This window comes from Macaca fascicularis, chromosome 10 (assembly GCF_037993035.2).
Source record: "Macaca fascicularis isolate 582-1 chromosome 10, T2T-MFA8v1.1".
In the NCBI taxonomy this organism is placed as follows: domain Eukaryota; kingdom Metazoa; phylum Chordata; class Mammalia; order Primates; family Cercopithecidae; genus Macaca; species Macaca fascicularis.
The window spans coordinates 72,966,974-72,985,551 of NC_088384.1; the positions used below are offsets into that span (position 1 = coordinate 72,966,974).

At 36.9% G+C, this 18,578-nt stretch overlaps 1 protein-coding gene and 1 non-coding gene across 6 annotated transcripts in view; both read right to left on the bottom strand.

Moving 5' to 3' along the window:
• The window catches only part of MACROD2 (mono-ADP ribosylhydrolase 2), a 2,109,916-nt gene that overhangs the window by 1,709,314 nt on the left and 382,024 nt on the right, over positions 1-18,578 (bottom strand). The window lies entirely within an intron of this gene.
• LOC123567404 (U6 spliceosomal RNA) lies at positions 4,979-5,081 on the bottom strand. Its single transcript, XR_006690313.1, has one exon. It is a non-coding gene; the product is annotated as a U6 spliceosomal RNA (small nuclear RNA).

Genomic DNA, 18,578 nt, shown 5'->3' on the forward strand with positions numbered 1-18,578 from the left:
TATAGTAATAAGTTTTCAACATTGAAAAATAGAGAAAATATTCAAAAAAATTAAAAGTCACTCATAATCTGCATTTACTAAAAAGTCCTAAGATGGTTCTAATACACAGAATTGAGATTGCTGCCGTTAGTGGATAAGAATGCCAAGCATATTATGTTATCTAATAGGTCAGTAGACTGCTATGGCCAGCTGTATTTCTCAAACGTGGCTGAAACAATATTTTCCACCACTCATACTCTTCTTATAGGGTGCCCAACACTCCTCACATAGACAGGGAAGTGTCTATACTCCTGCATCTTAAATCTGGATGGATTCATGACTATGATGGAAGTAGTACTCCATGAAGTAGTAGGATAAAGGAGTCACTACTGAAGACAGGTTATACAAATGTGATGCAGTTCTGCCGGTTTCGTTCAAGATGCTCAGTTTCCAAATCCAGACATGCTGCCATAGGGAAGCCTGGGCAGTCCATGAAGAAGCCCACTTGGAGAAAATAGAGACTCCCATCACACAGCTCTGGTTGAGCTCCTAGCAGAAGCCAGTGCCAATTTACCAGCCATGTGTGTGAGGTCTCTTGAAAGTAGATCCTCCAGGCTGGGCATGGTGGCTAATGCCTGTAATCCCAGCACTTTGGGAGGCCAAGATGGGTGGATCACCTGAAGTCAGGAGTTCGAGACCAGCCTGTCCCACATGGTGAAACCCCATCTCTACTAAAAATATAAAAACTAGTCAGGCATGGTGGCTCATGCCTGTAATCCCAGCTACTCAGGAGGCTGAGGCAGGAGAATCGCTTGAACCCGGGAGGTGGAGGCTGCAGTGAGCTGAGACTGCACCACTGCACTCCATCCTGAGTGACAGAGCAAGACTCCATCTCAAAAAATAAATAAATAAATAAATAAATAAATAAATAAATAAATAAAATTTTTTTAAAAATTTAAAAAAAGAAAGTAGATTCTCCAGCCCCCAGGTAAGCCATCTCAGTTGATGCCCTGTGGAGCAGAGATGAGTTATAACTATTGAGATTTATGGACTAAATAGGTTATTTGATGTTATTTTAGGGCACCAGTTTTGGGGAAGTTTGTTATGAGGTAATAGACAGCTGATTAAACCACTAATAGTAAGACCTATTAAAACTTTCTAAAAGAATAGTAAGAGATTATTATGTGGGAACACTGTGCTGACAGTTTTAAACATAATAATTCAGTTTATTCTCACAATAATCCTATGGCACAGAAAATGTTATTATTCCCAATTCATATATGGAAACACTGAAACACACATACACAGATTAAGTACTTCACCCAAAACTTAACTCAGCTCACAAGTAGCAGAACTAGGCTATAAATTAGAAAATCTGGCCACAAAACTAGTGCCCTTAACCACGACACTAAGCAGTCTGGAGTATATTCCACTAAATCAGGATCCAATGGTTGTTCCTGAAATCCAGCTGAGTTAGTATCTGCTGCCCCAGGTCCTGCTCCGTCACTTTCTATCGGGAAAGACACACTACCAAATGTACTACTCCCTCCCCAAAGAAATGAGAGACTTCATTTCATGAAAGGGCCCTCTCCACTCCCAATAATCTCAAGGCGGAAATGAAAAGTAGCCAATCTTTACCAGACCTTTTTAATAACAATTTTATTAGTGAAAACAATATATATTTATCATAAAAAATTGGAAAGCTAATTTTTAAAATAGGCATAACAATACTCGGATATAACCACTGTAAACATTTTGGTAGTTTCTTTCCTTTTTTCCATTTCAAATTTTCTCTTAATATCATTAAAATCATAAGACATGTAGAGTTTTATATGCTGATTTTCTCACAATTACATAGTATATTTCCATGTCATCCCAAAAACCTCTGAACACATAAATGGTTATAAAATAATTCTCTCCATAGATATAACTTGATTCCATATTTTATTGATGGATATCTGGTTGCTTCCACTTTTTTCATCTTTTAAATAATTCTACACTGAACATCTTTCTTACAATTTCCTCAGGCTAGCTTCTAGAACAGAAATTACTGACTTAAAAATGTATGGATTGGTGGGGTCTTTGCAACATATTTCCAGAAAGTTAGCATTTTACACTCCTAGTCACAGTCACAACTCACTCTGTCTTATATTAGTTATCATTTAAAACATTATTTTGTAATTTGATAGGTTACAAGTGGTATCTTTTATGTTAATTTTTAAAATGACCTGTATATACACTGTTGGGAATGTAAATTCGTTCAGTCACTGTGGAAAGCAGTTTGGAGGTTTCTCAAAGAACTTAGAACTACCCAGCGACCCCATTGTTGGGTATATACCTGTAAGAAAACAAATCATTCTACCAGTTTCTATTCTGCAACACTGTTCACAATAGGAAGACATGGAATCAACCTAGGTGCCCGTCACTAGTGGATTTGATAAAGAAAATGTGGCACATGTACACCATGGAATACTGCACAGCCATAAGAAAGAACGAAATCATATCTTTGTAACAACACAGATGCAGCCAGAGGTCATTATCCTAAGTGAATTAATGCAGGAACAGAAAACCAAATACTGCATGTTCTCACCTAGAAGTGGGAGCTAAACACTGTGTACTCACAGGCATAAAGCCAATAGCCATGAACAAAATAAAATACCTAGGAATACACAGAAACTAGGAACTACTAGAGAAGGGAGGGAGACAGGGGAATAAAGGTTGAAAAACTGTTGGGTACCGTGCTCAGTACCTGTGTGATAAGATCATTTATACCCTGAACCTCAGCATCATTCAATATGCCCATGTAACAAACCTGCACATGTACCCATGAATCTAAAATAAAAGTTTAAAAAGACCCAATTCTACATATATGGGGGAAAAGGCAAATGACACCTTAATATCATTATAAAAATAGTTTTGGTCTTGCAGACCCTTTGAAAGAGTCCATTTAAAAACTGCTGGGATAGAGCAAGCAAAGGTTGATATCCACCTAAAATTCAATAAGAAAAAGAATACCTTTTTTAAAAACCTGTATGACTTTGGTATAAAAAATGGTTCTTTGAATAAGACACAAGAAACACAAATATTTAAGTTATGAAAACATTTTTAATGCAAACAAATGTAAAAACAAAAGCCACTCACTGATGGAAGAAACTTCCAACACAAGTATACATACAAATAATTATTATCCAAAATATGTGAAGAACTGCTACAAATCCATAAGAAAAATACAAATAACTTAGGAGAATATCAGGCAAAGAACATAACCAAGGTACTTCAAAGAAAAGAAAATCCTAAGGGTCTATAAATATCTAAAAAGGCGTACAACCCAATAGAAACAGAAAAATTCTAAGGAATACAACAACAAAGTGTTGTATTTCCCAAATACTAATAATGGGAATGCAGTAACCACTTTAGAGACAGAGCAGACAGTGCAGATTGCCGACTTGACACCCACCTTCCCCTTCTTCCTTCCTAACGGTATATTTTGTTCAGGTATCTCCTTCCTCCTGGTGATATTTTTCAAAGAAAACTACCCTTGCCCTCCAGTCAATCATCATGGTCTTGTAGACCCTTATAAGTAATCAATTTAGGCACTGGCATGCGATTTAATTTTAGCCAATGAAACATGAAAGAATGTAGCTAACACAAATTTCTAAAGAAAGTTGCCCTTCCAAAGAGACATAGAGGAATAAACGCCTCTGGCCATTGTTTTGTCTGCGCCTGATTCCTCGTGACTGTGAGGAAAGCTATTGAGTCAATGAATTACCCAAATCTACAGCAGTTCTACCTCTGGACTTCTTATTATATGAGGTGATAAGTTTCTTTATTTAAGCCACTTTAAATTCCATTGTCTGTTACCTGCAGTTAAAAATACCCTAACAGAGAAAGCTTAAAATTTTTGCAATATCTAGTATAGGTAAAAAATAATCATCCCTTAAAACCCTGAAATTCTACTTCTAGATATATTCGCCAAGAGAAATTCACACATGTGGAATAGGAGATACGTAAAAGAATGTTCCTTGCAGTCTTATTTGTACAGGAGACAACTAAATACAGTTTTGCAGTTAATGAATAAATTAATATTAAAGTAAGTAATTATTGCTATTAATTATAACAGATGAGTAATTATTAATTCTAACATATTTATAATCCCTTTTCTGTTCTTCCTGGAATAAGGCTGCCACTATTATGAGACCAAGGCAACCCACTATAAAGCAACAAGTTGGAAGAAACAGGGGTCGCTGACTATGTCGAGGACCATACTCACCCTGGACCCCCTATTTGGACTTTTAAACAAGTGACAAATCAACATCCATATTGTTTAAGCCACTCGCATTTTGAATTTTTGAAGAGTCACAGCTAACACTAATTTTAATTAGACAAATATGACAACATAAACTGGAAAATACCATCAAATTGATGATAGTAGATGCCTATGGATAAAGAAAGAGGTAAGTGGATGAGAGCGGAAAGTAATTAATAATATTTCAACTTTATTATAATATCATATCCCATTTTTAATGAAGAAGCTAAAGCAAAAATATTAAAATGTTAATCTTTGTTAATTCTGGGTGGTGCATTGTTGTTGTATTAGTCTCAGTACTTCCCTGTTTGTCTTCTAAACAAAAAAAGAAATGGATCACACAGAAAAAGTTTAGCCAAAAAGGAGAAATTAAGGAACAAGAAAAAGAAGAAAGAAAAAGAAAACGCCCTTTCCCAAAACAAGAAAATGTGCTCCTTCTATAAATACAAATTAAATCAATATTAACATACAATGTATCTCCTATTAAGTTAAAGATGAACACTACTCAATGTTACTAAAGAGGCAGAGATTAGGAGGGTGCATATATCCTTTCTTGAGGGCAGTCTTGTAATTACAGTAAATTCATTGAAAAAGTGTCATCTCTATAAACCGTAAGTTTTACCTCAAAGAAGTTATCCTAATAAATATACATAATAAGCATAAAGATTTAGTTAGGAGTATTTTTTTTCTTTTTTAAATATGGAATGCTTCACGAATTTGCGTGTCATCCTTGTGCAGGGGCCATGCTAATCTTCTCTGTATCATTCCAATTTTAGTCTATGTGTTGCTGAAGCAAGAGGAGTATTTTTATAATTTGCTCACAATCTTGAAAAACTGGAAAGCACACAAACACCCAGGTAGAGAGGCTAGTTATGTAGGTCACTGTGCAAAGTCATAAAACAAGTAAGTTAGACACACCAAAAACAAAACAAAAACTATAATATCTCTGAAGAATATTGATGCAAAACCTCACCAAAATACTAGCAAACTGCATTCAACAACATATTTGAAAAGATCATTCATTATGACAAAGTGGGGTTTATCCCTGGGATGTAAGGATGGTCCAACATATGCAAATCAATTAGTGTGATATATCATATATACAGAACAAAAGACAAAAACTATCTGATCATTTCAATTGATGCTGAAAAAACATTCAATAAAGTTCAACATCCTTTCATGATAAAAACCCTCAAGTAACTGGATATAGAACAAATGAACCTCAACATAACAGCCATATATGACAGACCCACAGCTAGTATCACACTGAATGAGGAAAGCCTTTCCTCTTAGATCTGTGACATGACAAGGATGCCCACTCTCACCACTGTTATTCAACATAGTACTGAAAGTCCTAGCTAGAGCAATAAGACAGGAGAAAGAAATACAGGGCATCCAAATTGGAAAGGAAGAAGACAAAGTTTCCTTATTTGCACATGATATGATCTTATGTTTTGAAAAACATAAATATTTTACCAAGAACTATTAGAACTGATAAACAAATTCAGTAAAGTTGCAGGACACAAAATCAACATGCAAAACTCAGTAGCATTTCTATATGCCAACAGTGAAAAACCTGAAAAGAAAATTTAAAAAAGAAATCCTATTTACAATAGCCACAAATAAAATTAAATACCTAGGAATTAACCAAAGAAGTGAAAGATCTGTACAATTAAAAATATAAAACACTGATACAAGAAATTGAAGAGCACATACAAAAATGGAAAGATATTGCATGTTCATGGAGTGAAATAATCAATATTATTAAAATATCCATACCTCCCAGAGCAATCTATAGATTCAATGCAATCTCTCTCAAAGCATCAATGACAGTCTTCACAGAAATAAAAAAAAATTATGTGGAACCAAAATTTAAAAAAAAAAAAACAGAATAGCCAAAGCCACCCTGAGTAAAAAGAAAAGTACTTGAAGGAACCACATTACCTGACTTCAGATTACACTACGGAATTATAACAACCAAAACAGCATGGCACTGGCATAAAAACAGACACATAGCTCAATGGAACAGAATAGAGAACGCAGAAACAAATCCACACACCTACAGTGAACTCATTTTTGACAAAGGTGCCAAGAACATACCTTGGGGAAAAGACAGTCTCTTCAATAATTTGTCCTGGGAAAACTGAATATCCATATGCAGAAGAATTAAACTTGATCCCTCTCTCTCGCCTTACACAAAAATCAAATCAAAATGGATTGAAGATTGAAATTTAAGACCTCAAGCTATGAGGAAACTCATAGGGGAAACTCTTCAGGACATAGGTCTGGTCATAGATTTCTTGAGTAATACCCCACAAGCACAGGCAACCAAAGCAAAAATGGGCAAATGGGATCACATCAAGTTAAAAAGTTTCTGCACAGCAAGGGAAATAATCAACAAAGTGAAGAGAAAACCCACAGAAACAGAGAAGATATCTGTAAACTACACATCTGACAAGGGATTAATAACCAGAATATACATGGAGCTCAAGAAACTCTGTAGGAAAAAAAAATATTAATCCAACCAAAAAATAGGCAAAACAGTTGAATAGACATTTCTCAAAAGAAGACATACAAATAGCAAACAGGTGTAGGAAAAAGTGGTCAACACCACTAATCATCAGGTAAATGCAAAGCAAAACAACAAAGAGATATCATCTCACCCCAGTTAAAATAGCTTTTATCCAAAAGACAGGCAATAACAAATGCTGGCGAGGGTGTGGAGAAAAGGGAACCATTGTACACTGTTGGTGGGAATGTAAATTAGTACAACCACTATGGAGAACAGTTCTGAGGTTCCTCAAAAAACTAGAAATACATCTTTCACATGACCCATCAATCCCACTGCTGGGTATATACCCAAAAGAAAGGAAATCAGTATATTGAAGAAATATTTGCACTCTCATGTTTGTTCCAGAACTGTTCACAACAACCAAGATTTGGAAGCAACCTAGGAGTTCATCAGCAGATAAACGGATAAAGAAAATATGGTACTTATATACAATGGAGTACTATTCAACCAAAAAAAATTAGAAAGAATAAGATGTGTGGGCACGGTGGCTCATGCCTGTAATCCCAGCACTTTGGGAGGCTGAGGTGGGTGGATCACCTGAGGTCAGGAGTTCAAGACCAGCCTGACCAACATGGTGAAACCCCGTCTCTACTAAAATACAAAAAATTAGCCAGGCACAGTGGCGCATGCCTATAGCCCCAGTTACTTGGGAAGCTGAGGTAGGTGAATAACACTGCACTCCAGCTTGGGCAACAAGAGTGAAACTCTGTTTCAAAAAAAAAGAATAAGATTCTGCCATTTGCAACAACATGGATGGAAGTTGAGGTCATTATATTACATGAAATAAGCCAGGCACAGAAAGACAAACGTTACATGTTCTCACTTATTTGTGGGATTTCAAAATCAAAACGATGGAATTCATGTACACAGAGAATAAAAGAATGGTTACCAGGGTCTGGGAAGATTACTCAGGAGGCAGTGGGGAGGTGGGTGGAGATGGTTAATAGGTACAAAAAGTCTATATATATATATGCATGCATATATAAAATAAGAAAAATACCTCATATTTGAGAGCATAACAGGGTGACTATAGCCAATAATAATTTAATTGTACATTTTAAAATAACTAAAAGAGTATAACTGAACAATAACACAAAGGATAAATGCTTGAAGGAATGGGTACCCCATTTTCCATGATGTGATTATTACACATTGCATTATTGTATTAAAATATCTCATGTACCCCATAAATATATATACCTGGTGTGTATCCACAAAAATTAAATATAAAAAACAAGTTAAAACAAGTATACTATTTTCCTAATTTGTTAAAAAAAAAAAAAAGTGTGTATACAGGTACAAATTGTAAATGTTTGAAAGGCTTTATACCACCCAATGTTAATACTGGATAGTGGGAATTCAGATTATTTTTATTTTCCATTTATTTATTTGTTTATTTATTTATTTAGAGACAGGGTCTCATTCTGTTGCCCAGGCTGGAATATAGTGGGGTGATCATGGTCCACTGTAACCTCCACCTCCTAGGCTCAAGTAATCCTCCCACCTCAGCCTCCCAAGTATCTGGGACCACAGGCATGCACCACCATGCTCAGCTAATTCTTGTATTTTTTGTAGAGATGGGGCTTCATCATGTTGCCCAAGCAAGTCTCAAACGCCTAGGCTCAAGTGATCTGCCTGCCTCAGACTCCCAAAGTGCTGTTAATTGAAACAAGTCTGATGGAAATGGACAGGAGTGGTCAATTCATGTCTTATAGTTAAAAAATGCATATATGGTTCCTGATAGTATAATATTCCAAGTCATAAATATTCATTTATTTTTTAATGAATCTGTAAGCATCACATATTAAAGATACTGAGGAGAAAAAATAGAATTAGGGTACATTCCACCAAAAATCATTCCTTGAGATAACAGGACAACTGGTGGTTTTCCTAAACTGATAAGTGAAGAAATTCATTTTTTTGTCTACTAATAAAAGATGTTGTTCATAAAGGACAAGTCGAAGGGAGTAATAAGGTTCAGAAGAGCCAAATGAAAATAGAAATCCCTATTAGGATTCTGGCACATTATTTAGTAGATAATACATCCTGAACTGGTAAACCTTCCTTCTTAATATTTTCTTTCATGTACATTCTGATACAAATTACCATGAACCCTTAATGTCACAGAATTTTTATTGCATGTTCTAATACCTATACATTTTTTCTTTTCTTTTTTTTTTTTTTTTTTTTTTTTTTTTTTTTTTTTTTTTTTGAGACGGAGTCTTGCTCTGACGCCTAGGCCAGAGCGCAGTGGCGCAATCTCAGCTTACTGCAACGTCCGCCTCCTGGGCTCAAGCGATTCTCCTGCCTCAGCCTCCCAAGTAGCTGGGACTACAGGTGTACACGACCACACCCAGCTAACTTTTTCTATTTTTAGTAGAGACAGGGACAGGGTTTCACCATGATGGCCAGACTGGTCTCAAACTCCTGACCTCAGATGATCCACGTGCCTCAGCCTCCCAAAGTGCTGGGATTACAGGTGTGAGCCACCACGCTCAGCTTATACCTATACATTTGTTCTGGTTTCATATCTTGGATGACTCTGTTGCCTCCACTGACATGGCAATATTAGGCTAGATGTTAACCTGGATACACACCAGAAGTCCCTGAAAGCTGCCCCATATTCCTAATGGATATGTGGGTGATCTGGCTGGGACATGTTGGCCCCATGTTCTATATCCTTGTTTTAATAGCCAAGGCTTAGTTCTAGCTCTCTTGTCAAGGGTCAGTTTTCATTCTCCTAAAGGAAATGGTAGAGGAGACCCTTTCTTAGCCAAGGAATTGCATTTTTGAATGCAGAACAGATAATGACTTGGGAATCCCATGGATTTTCCTGTAAACTTAAAACTGGCAGCTTTTGGAAAGCCTCATCTCTCCTCCCTGGAAGAGCATAAGATGGAAATCAGCAGGATTAGGTCACATTCCAGACTAGTAACACATCTCCATATTTGTGTACCCTTACCATCCTGTACAATCAGATTTTACTGTATTTTAGTCTATATTTAGCTGTCCACTACTCTTTTCATGCTATTATCATTATTAGAATACTGGTCTCATTACATCGATATTATTATTTAGTCCTCATCTATGTACTTTCTTCTTCATAACTGGCCTCTATAATTCAGCAATTTCCTCTATCCATCCCCAAAACTCACTACGAATATGGGTGACCTCTCATATGTACATTATGAATGTTCCTAGAGAATTTCCTGTCTTCCTTGCTTGCACTTACCACCATAGTAACTGATAGAGTCCAAAATCTACCTACTAACTAGGATTCTTTTCACCTCAAATTAACATGCTCTTGCTATCTTAGCATCTCTGATTCTCTCCTTACTATCTCTTCAAAAACTTTTCCTCTTTAGCTGCTTTCAGTCTCATTTCAAATACGTTTTGTAATCTAGAGCACATTGGTTAAATTGTTGCTGACCTTCTCACCCATAGGCCACAGAAAAGTTCCTTTGCCATTCCTTTGAGATTGCTCAAGAAACTATATATCTATGTCATAACATGGTTTTGTCCAACGTATAATCTATGTACAAGTGGACAGACCAGCTCGGGAAAGTTAGTTATAAAGTCTTTGAAAAACAGAGAATATAGTAAAAGAGATCAGACTTATGAGGCACACCTTGCTATTCAATAAGCATTTGTTGAAAAACTGACCAAGGGAAGACACGTGGCACACAAGGCTAGGGGTCTTCTTAGAGTACCAGTTCTACCTTCTCCTTCTTACTCCTTTTGTTCCGTCTGAGTTTCTACTAAACACTCTCAAAGCAACCGATTACTTAGACATCACCACCCATTCCTCCTAATTAGCAAATTCTGAGACTTAGATGATAGAAAAATCAATCTAAACAAAACAAAGAGAATGCTAGTAAGTTGGATAAAGTGCTCTAAAAAATTGTAACCTGTCTGAGCCTGAATACCATGTTTTTTGTTAGAATACACATTAATAGGTACGTGAACGAGCATCTGCTATACAATTACTAGAAATCAGCTATATTAGAATGGAGATGGTAGTATCTGTTCTTTGTTCAGGGACTCTTCCTTAAGCAGAATCAGATAATGTAGGAGCAAAGAAGCCAAGGGAAAAGAAAGTTTCAGAACACAATTGATATAGAATGTGAGCTACACAGGAAGTCTACAGAACATAAGGCAAACAAAACAAAAACACTACACTCATACATCTTGTAGTGTTTTTGTTTTTGCTACTCATATGGATACTGATTAAAAATTTATCTTTTTTTCCCAAATATATTTGGGATCATTATTATTTTTGTGATAAAGTTAGATTACTTTAAACTTCAAACTTCAAGAAAATGCAAGCCTGATTTTCACAAGGGAATTGCTGTCTTACTTTTTTTTTTTTTTTTTTTGAGACAGAATCTCGCTCTGTCGCCCAGGCTGGAGTGCGCCCAGGCTGGAGTGCGTCCAGGCTGGAGTGCAGTGGTGCAATCTCAGCTCAATGCAAGCTCCGCCGCCTGGGTTCACGCCATTCTCCTGCCTCAGCCTCCCGAGTAGCTGGGACTACAGGCACCCACCACCACGCCTGGTTAATTTTTTTGTATTTTTAGTAGTATTTTTTGTATTTTTATTTTCACCGTATTAGCCAGGATGGTCTCAATCTCCTGACCTCGTGATCTGCCCGTCTTGGCCTCCCAAAGTGCTAGGATTACAGGGGTGAGCCACGGCACCCAGCCTGCTCTCTTCCTTTCTAAAGTTATTTCCTTCCTACTATCACAACTCTCAGTAATGAACGACTTGTTGTCCTTATAGAAAAATCATTTTCAGGCCAGGTGTGGTGGCTGTCACCTGTAATCCCAGGCAGGCAGATCACCTGACATCAGCAGTTCGAGACCAGTCTGGCCAATATGGCAAAACCCATCTCTACTAAAAATACAAGAAGTATCCAGGCGTGGTGGTGCATGCCTGTAGTCCCAGCTACTCCAGCCTGGGCTGGATAGAGCGAGACTCCATCGGAAAACAAAAACAAAAACCTTCAAATAAAAATAACCAAGAAAACAAGATATAAATATGATCTAAAAGTTCCTTATAATTACCTAAATAATGTATTGTACTTTCTATCAGAAAAATACTTCTCCCTTTATCAGAAGGCTATTTATACTCTGTTAAAACACTTTATACTGAAAACACATAGGATATAATTGTCTGTAACTTCTCCCAGATATAAGCTAGAAAGATTTGCTTGGAAGGAAAAAATAATAGCAACAATGACAATAATACTAGTGATAATTGTATTTAATTCATATATAAAATATAGGTAAAGCCATTTAACTAATATTTTACTGCACTTAAAATTCTAGACAAAGCATAATTCAGGCAAATGTTTTAAAAATACATGAATCCTACTTTCAAAAAAGTTGAGCTACTTGAAACCACTGTAAAACTAGGATTTTGGGCAGCAAACCTTTGACATTTATATTTTGCTTGTCCTTTCCTACTCTTTGGTCAGTCAACATCCTTTGTTCTTTGTTAATAAACTATGATCTGATAAGCTTATTTCTGACTTACATTGGGGAAGAAAGGGAGGACAGGATTACACGTGAGCGCTTCAGAGCGACAAGTCTGTTCCCTGGGCCACTGAAGAAAACAAAGAGGGGTTACATCCAAAGCTGCTCACACAGTTGTGTGTTGCTTCTATGCAAACATGAGAATTAAACAACCACCAAAAAGCTCCTCGAATTTCTCTAAACAAAAATTAATAACTTTAAAAAGTGACACATTTTTAATTCTTTTTCAAGTCTACCTTCAATTTTTAAAACAACTTTGAATACAAGAATGAAAGCTCATTAAACTATAAATACATTTTGGCAATATTTATGTACTTTAAATAAACTTGTTAAGTCTAGATCTTAATTTTTAAACACACATAAGAAACTTAGTAAAGTATTTGTGAATTTCCAGCATGAATACACTGTAAATGTCAAACAAAACAAAAACCAAACAAAACTTAACTAGTGAAAAAAGTATAAAGTTTTTAAATTCCTCAAATTTGAGGTTAATCATTTACAGAATAAACTAAGTGAGTCTAGTTAATATATAACATATTTGTCATAAATCATGCTTAGAAAATTTAAGTACCTTTATATTTTACAGGAAATTTCCCAATGGTAAATGTGACTTAATTTTTAACTTATTTTATTTGGAATAGATTGTAAAACATCTACATAATCCGAATTTAATCAACTGATACTTGATCCCCCAAAATCTTGCAAATAATAAGTTCATACCAGTTCCCAAGAGGCAATAAATGCTAATTGTAGTAAATCTGCTTCCTGCAGACAGTGCCAATGAAGGGCAGTTTCCAGAGTCATTAATAAACAGATAAAATAGAAAATAGTCTTTGACTATACTTTAAACATGTTTCTTTCAACATTAAGCACATTAATGTACCCAAGTAGTCTAGACTGCAGAGAAATTTCAAAGAGATAATCTCCAATACAAGGAGAACTACAGAGCCAGTTTCCAGGGGAAAAAAAAAAATCTGACAATTTCAGAAAATCTTCCTTTCAGAAAGTCTATTTGTGTATCTAAAATTAGCACCAAAACTCCAGAAATAGTGAAACAATAAGATGGTTTCAAAATGATGACCCCTTTTGTCCAAACTGACAACAGTAGCTGGCTATGCAGAGAAAATCACGTGCTTCAGGGCAATCCACTTGTATCATATCTTGTTGATCCACATCTCAATAATCAAACACATATTGATCTGCTCCTATTAACTGTTAGTCATTCCTCCAAAGCTGTATTTTATACTAATCATTGCCAAAGATAAGGAATTTGTCCTTTGATTTGTAATTAATTCTCAGAACCAGCATTAGATACTGTTATCTCAAAGTCTAGCATCCAGGAGCTAAGGCAGAAGCATTTCTCAAATTGTTTCATTCCCAAAGATAAATTGTTAAAGCACACAGTTCAATTTAACATTAGTGAATTGTTTCTTTTGAACTGATCCTAGCCCTACTCATCACTATGAAGATTAAAAGCAACTATCCCCAGGTTTCAACTCAGTCTTGGTATGTGCTTTCTCAGATTTAGTAGTGAACTATTACATCCACCACTTTATTTGAAGTCCATAATAGGAAATTAGGTGGGTCCCACATCCATGTCTTCATAAATAAGGGAACTAAGGCTCAAAGAGCTCCAGTTATTTTCCCAGGGCCACATAGAAAGTATCATATAGAAATGATTGACTCAATCTGCTTGCTCCAAGTTTCTGATTTTTTCAAGAATCATTTTAAGTCTTTTTTTTTTTTTTTTTTAACATTTTAAAACAAGTGAAGGGGGCAGGGCACTGGGGAGTGGAAAGGGGTCAAGGACACAGCTTTGACCTATATCACCTGGAGTTGTATATGCTCTATCTGCATGGCCATATATGGAGGTGCTGAAGAGGGAAGAAAGTAGGGATCAGCAGGCTTCTAGTTTTGCACCAGCTCCTGTCACACCCCCTCACTTTGGCTAGGTACTAGCCTGTTCTAAACCACAATTCCTCCTGTCTTTCCTGGGAGGCCAAGGAGGTGCTTTTTCTCAGTTGTGATTTTTAATTGCCTTTCTCCCAGTCCCCAAAGTGTAACAGTCTATCTTGAGTGTTGGGGAAAAGAAGAGTGTACCAGAGGGTGGGCAAGCAGGCAGGCAGGCAGGGAAATAACCACTCTGATTTTGCTTTGATATCTGTTTCAAGTCCTGTAATGACAGATCTCATTCCAGTGCAGAATGTTTTGGAAATACAGTTAAAAGGGTTATGTGATTGTTTTTAAGTACATTTTAAGTATTGACTAATAAAAGGCAAATATCAGAACAAAAGAACAGTTTAATACAGCATTTTAAAAATCTTTTGGTATTCTAAGGCATCCATGACCTGCTAAAATCTAATTATTTCTCCAATACCCTTTGGAATTATTCAGGAAGATGTGGTATAGTGTCTAACTAGTACATTAAGCATCTGGCCTGACTTCACAGAATTACAGATAGCTGAATGTGCACTCTCTATATATTTTATTAACATCCTATAGGCTTATGCTAAGATGTAATACTGATGTGCCCTGACATGCATCACTACCTGTTGACAGAAAAATCTGGGCTAGACTTGAGAGGGTCTACAAATAGAGTATCTTTTAAAGATGTTTTGGCAATTTTAACGGAAACTCTGGCTTAAGAAAAAAAAGACAAAGAGAAAAAGAGCAGTTTCAAGTTTATAAATGTATAAAATATGCCCAAGTTTCAGCATGCTAAAATCTCTGAAAATGAGCTGATCCTTAGCATTCACTCCTTCCTTCTCAGCCTAAGAGTACCCTTTTTCCTTTGGGTCATGCCCTGTCCTCCATTCTCAGTTGTGTGTCTGAGTAAGGCTGGGCTTATCTGCAGCTCCTGCAGTGGGCTTAAGCTCACCAGCATATCTCCCCACCCCATGTAATAGGTTCAGGAATGAACCTATGATCAAATTTAACCAAATGAGAAACACTGACCCCCAGGGCTCTGTGCAGGGGCTTTTGGAGGACGTGTCTCTCCCTTGAACACTGTGTTACGGGAATGTGATATGTGGAACGGTTATTGCCTAAGAGGAAATCCCAGAGCTGCCAAATGTCCACTGTATATAGCCTGAGGAGGCTGCCAGCAATGAGAAAGGCAGGACAGAGACCCAGAGAGAAACTGTATTCTTATTGACATATTTTAAGCCACCGTATCAAGCTTTACCTGAAGTTGTACTATACATTTTAACTTCTCAGTCACATGAACCAATGGATTCCAATTGTTGATTTTGCAGGTAAGGCTGAGCTCTTCAATGACTTGCAACCAAAAGAATCTTAACTGATAACAGTCCAAGACATTTAATATATCAAAAGTATGAACTATTTTTTCTTTTCTTTTCTTTTCTTTTTGAGATAGAGTTTCACTCGTATTGCCCAAGTTGGAGTGCAATGGTACAATTTCAGCTCACCACAACCTCCACCTCCTGGGTTCAAGTGATTCTCTTGCCTCAGCCTCCCAAGTAGCTGGGATTACAGGCACATGCCACCATGCCCAGCTAACTTTTTGTATTTTTACTAGAAACGGGGTTTCACCACGGTAACCAGGCTGGTCTCAAACTCCTGACCTCAGGTGATCCTCCCTCCTCGGCCTCCCAAAGTGCTCCCAAAGTGGCATGAGCCACTGTGCCCGGCCAAACTGTGTTTTCTTTACACAATTTTGAAGATTTTATTCTCATGGAGAATGCTGAGGGAAAGGAAAATCATGAAGAATGTTTCTTAGACTTATAAGAACCTTAATATCTTCTAAGATTAAATCTCAGAACTTCATAGTTGGAGGTAGTTTGGGGATCATCTAGTTCTACTAGTTTCTTTTACACAGGGAGTCAATAAATATGTATATGATGAATGAATGAATGAATGAATGTGTGAAGACTGAATGAATGAATGGGTGAATGAGGTAGCTTAACTCTAGACAGACCTGAATTATACTGTTCCATGAAATGACTGTATATTTTAGTCAGTTTCAGCTGGTAGTTGGTAACTAAAAGACAGATGAGGCTTCTGTGTGTATGTTTTTTTTTCTTTTTTTTAATCTGGATATACAAGTAAATGGGAGAACCTGGGAAACCCAATTCCAAATCTAATCTCCTTTCTTGTCCACTAGGGAACATCTCACATCTTCTCACAAAAACAAAGAACACCACAAAGTCCTTTGAGATGACAAGTTCAGATAGTCCTAGAATTTTAAAACTGGGATATGTTATTGAAGTTCATTTCCAAACCAGTTGCTTTCAACCTGAAATGCATTTTCTCATGTACAATGTTAGATTCACAGGCTAGCCAACAAAACAGAACAAAATGCAAACTAGCAAACACATTTTCAACACAAAATATCTACTAGAACCCAACTAAGTGTTAAGTTCTTGGAACATGAGGTCATGAGATGTGTAAGTACAAGAGAAAAAAAAATCAATAAAATGCTCTCCTATTCCTCTTTTTCACTTCCATTTACTAGCTATAAAATTACTTCAAAGGGAAATTTGAAAAATTTAAAAAATCTGTTATTGACCCTGTACTACCGCCCTTTGTGCATTCTTCTCCCATTCTTAGTGTCCTTTTTGTTCCAGGTGCTTGGATGCCCCCCATCTTAAATAATGACAGCTATCATTTTATTGAGCACTTACTGTGAGTCAGGCACTGAGCTAATACTCAAAGAGATGAAGTAATTTGTCTACAGTCATGTGGCAAAGCCAACATGGAGCCCAGCTGCGCTAGTCTCTAAAGCCCATGTTCTTAAACTACCCAGGTCTACTACACTGGTTGTCCTCCATCCTGAGCCAAGTCCTTCCTACTGTGAGAATCCACCTCCTCCCTTCCTATTACAGCCTAAAGGACTTCATGCTAAAGATTGCCAGCATCCCGTCCCCTTCAAACAAAACAGTCATCCCCTTATTGTAGCCAATGTGCCTTAGAAAACAAAAGAGGAGAGCAATCTGCTCATGATAACCTCATGTTTCCAGAGGTTGTACACACTATTTCAAAGGGGGTACCTATTATTATAAGTTCACCTCCAACTAGTAGCATTTCAGGTAGCTGATAAAAGTGGGAAGTGAAACAACATGTAGGCAGCAAAAGAGTATATATTTTGGGACAGCATAGGAGGCCAGAGCCAGGCACGGGGCTCACACCTGTAATCCTAGCACTTTGGGAGCCCAAGGTGGGTGGATCACGAGGTCAGGAGTTCCAGAGCAGCCTGGCCAACATGGTGAAACCCCGTCTCTACTAAAAATACAAAAATTAGCTGGGCGTGGTGATGCATGCCTGTAATCCTAGCTACTCAGGAAGCTGAGGCAAGAGAACTGCTTGAACCCAGGAGATGGAGGCTGCAGTGAGCCAAGATCGCACCACGTGCTCCAGCTTAGGTGACAGAGAGAGACTCTGTCTCAAGAAAAAAAAAAAAGAGAGAAAAAGAATAGGAGGCCAGAGATTCTAAGAGTTTGCCTCCAAAGTCAGTACCCCAGTATAGAATATGTTTTCACAATTTCTTTTCTTTTCCTACATTTTAATCTATAGCTTAAAAGGGGAAAAGAAAGCAACAATAAATAATTGGCATTTAATAAATCCTTGCTGCCTTTATTTGTCATGTGACGAAACCAAAGCCTAGGGCAATAAATATGAAGTCATATAACAAATGGCAGTGCAGGGAAGGGAAACCTCCGAACTGCTAACTCCCAGGCCAGTACAATTTATTTTTGATACCTATAACCCAAATCACCAATTGATCTTTCTTTTCTGCTTAAGCTCCGCCTGAATGAAGACAAAACTTATTAAATATGGATATAAACCCACAGGAATTTGACCAGGCAAAAATTTCCTTTTTTAAATAGAACCAACTCCCATCTGAAAATGGCTTCTAGAAAGAATTATTTCATAAAATAATTTAATCCATGTGTTTCACAGTAACAGAAAAGAGTCCACCCTTTTTAAAGAGATTATCTGTTATAATACCACCTCCCTTTCCTCCCAAAATTCAGCAGCTGCATATCAGTTTAATTGTACTACCTAGCAGTTCAAAGAAATTGGCTTTTCAATGGACATTAGAATCTAAAACTCCTAGATTTAATGGGTCTGTCCTCTGAGGCCCACAAAAGTGCAATCATAGAACAATAGGGTCAATACATTTCTTATCAAGGGTTCACCTACTTTGATATCAACCATTCTTGGAAGGGAA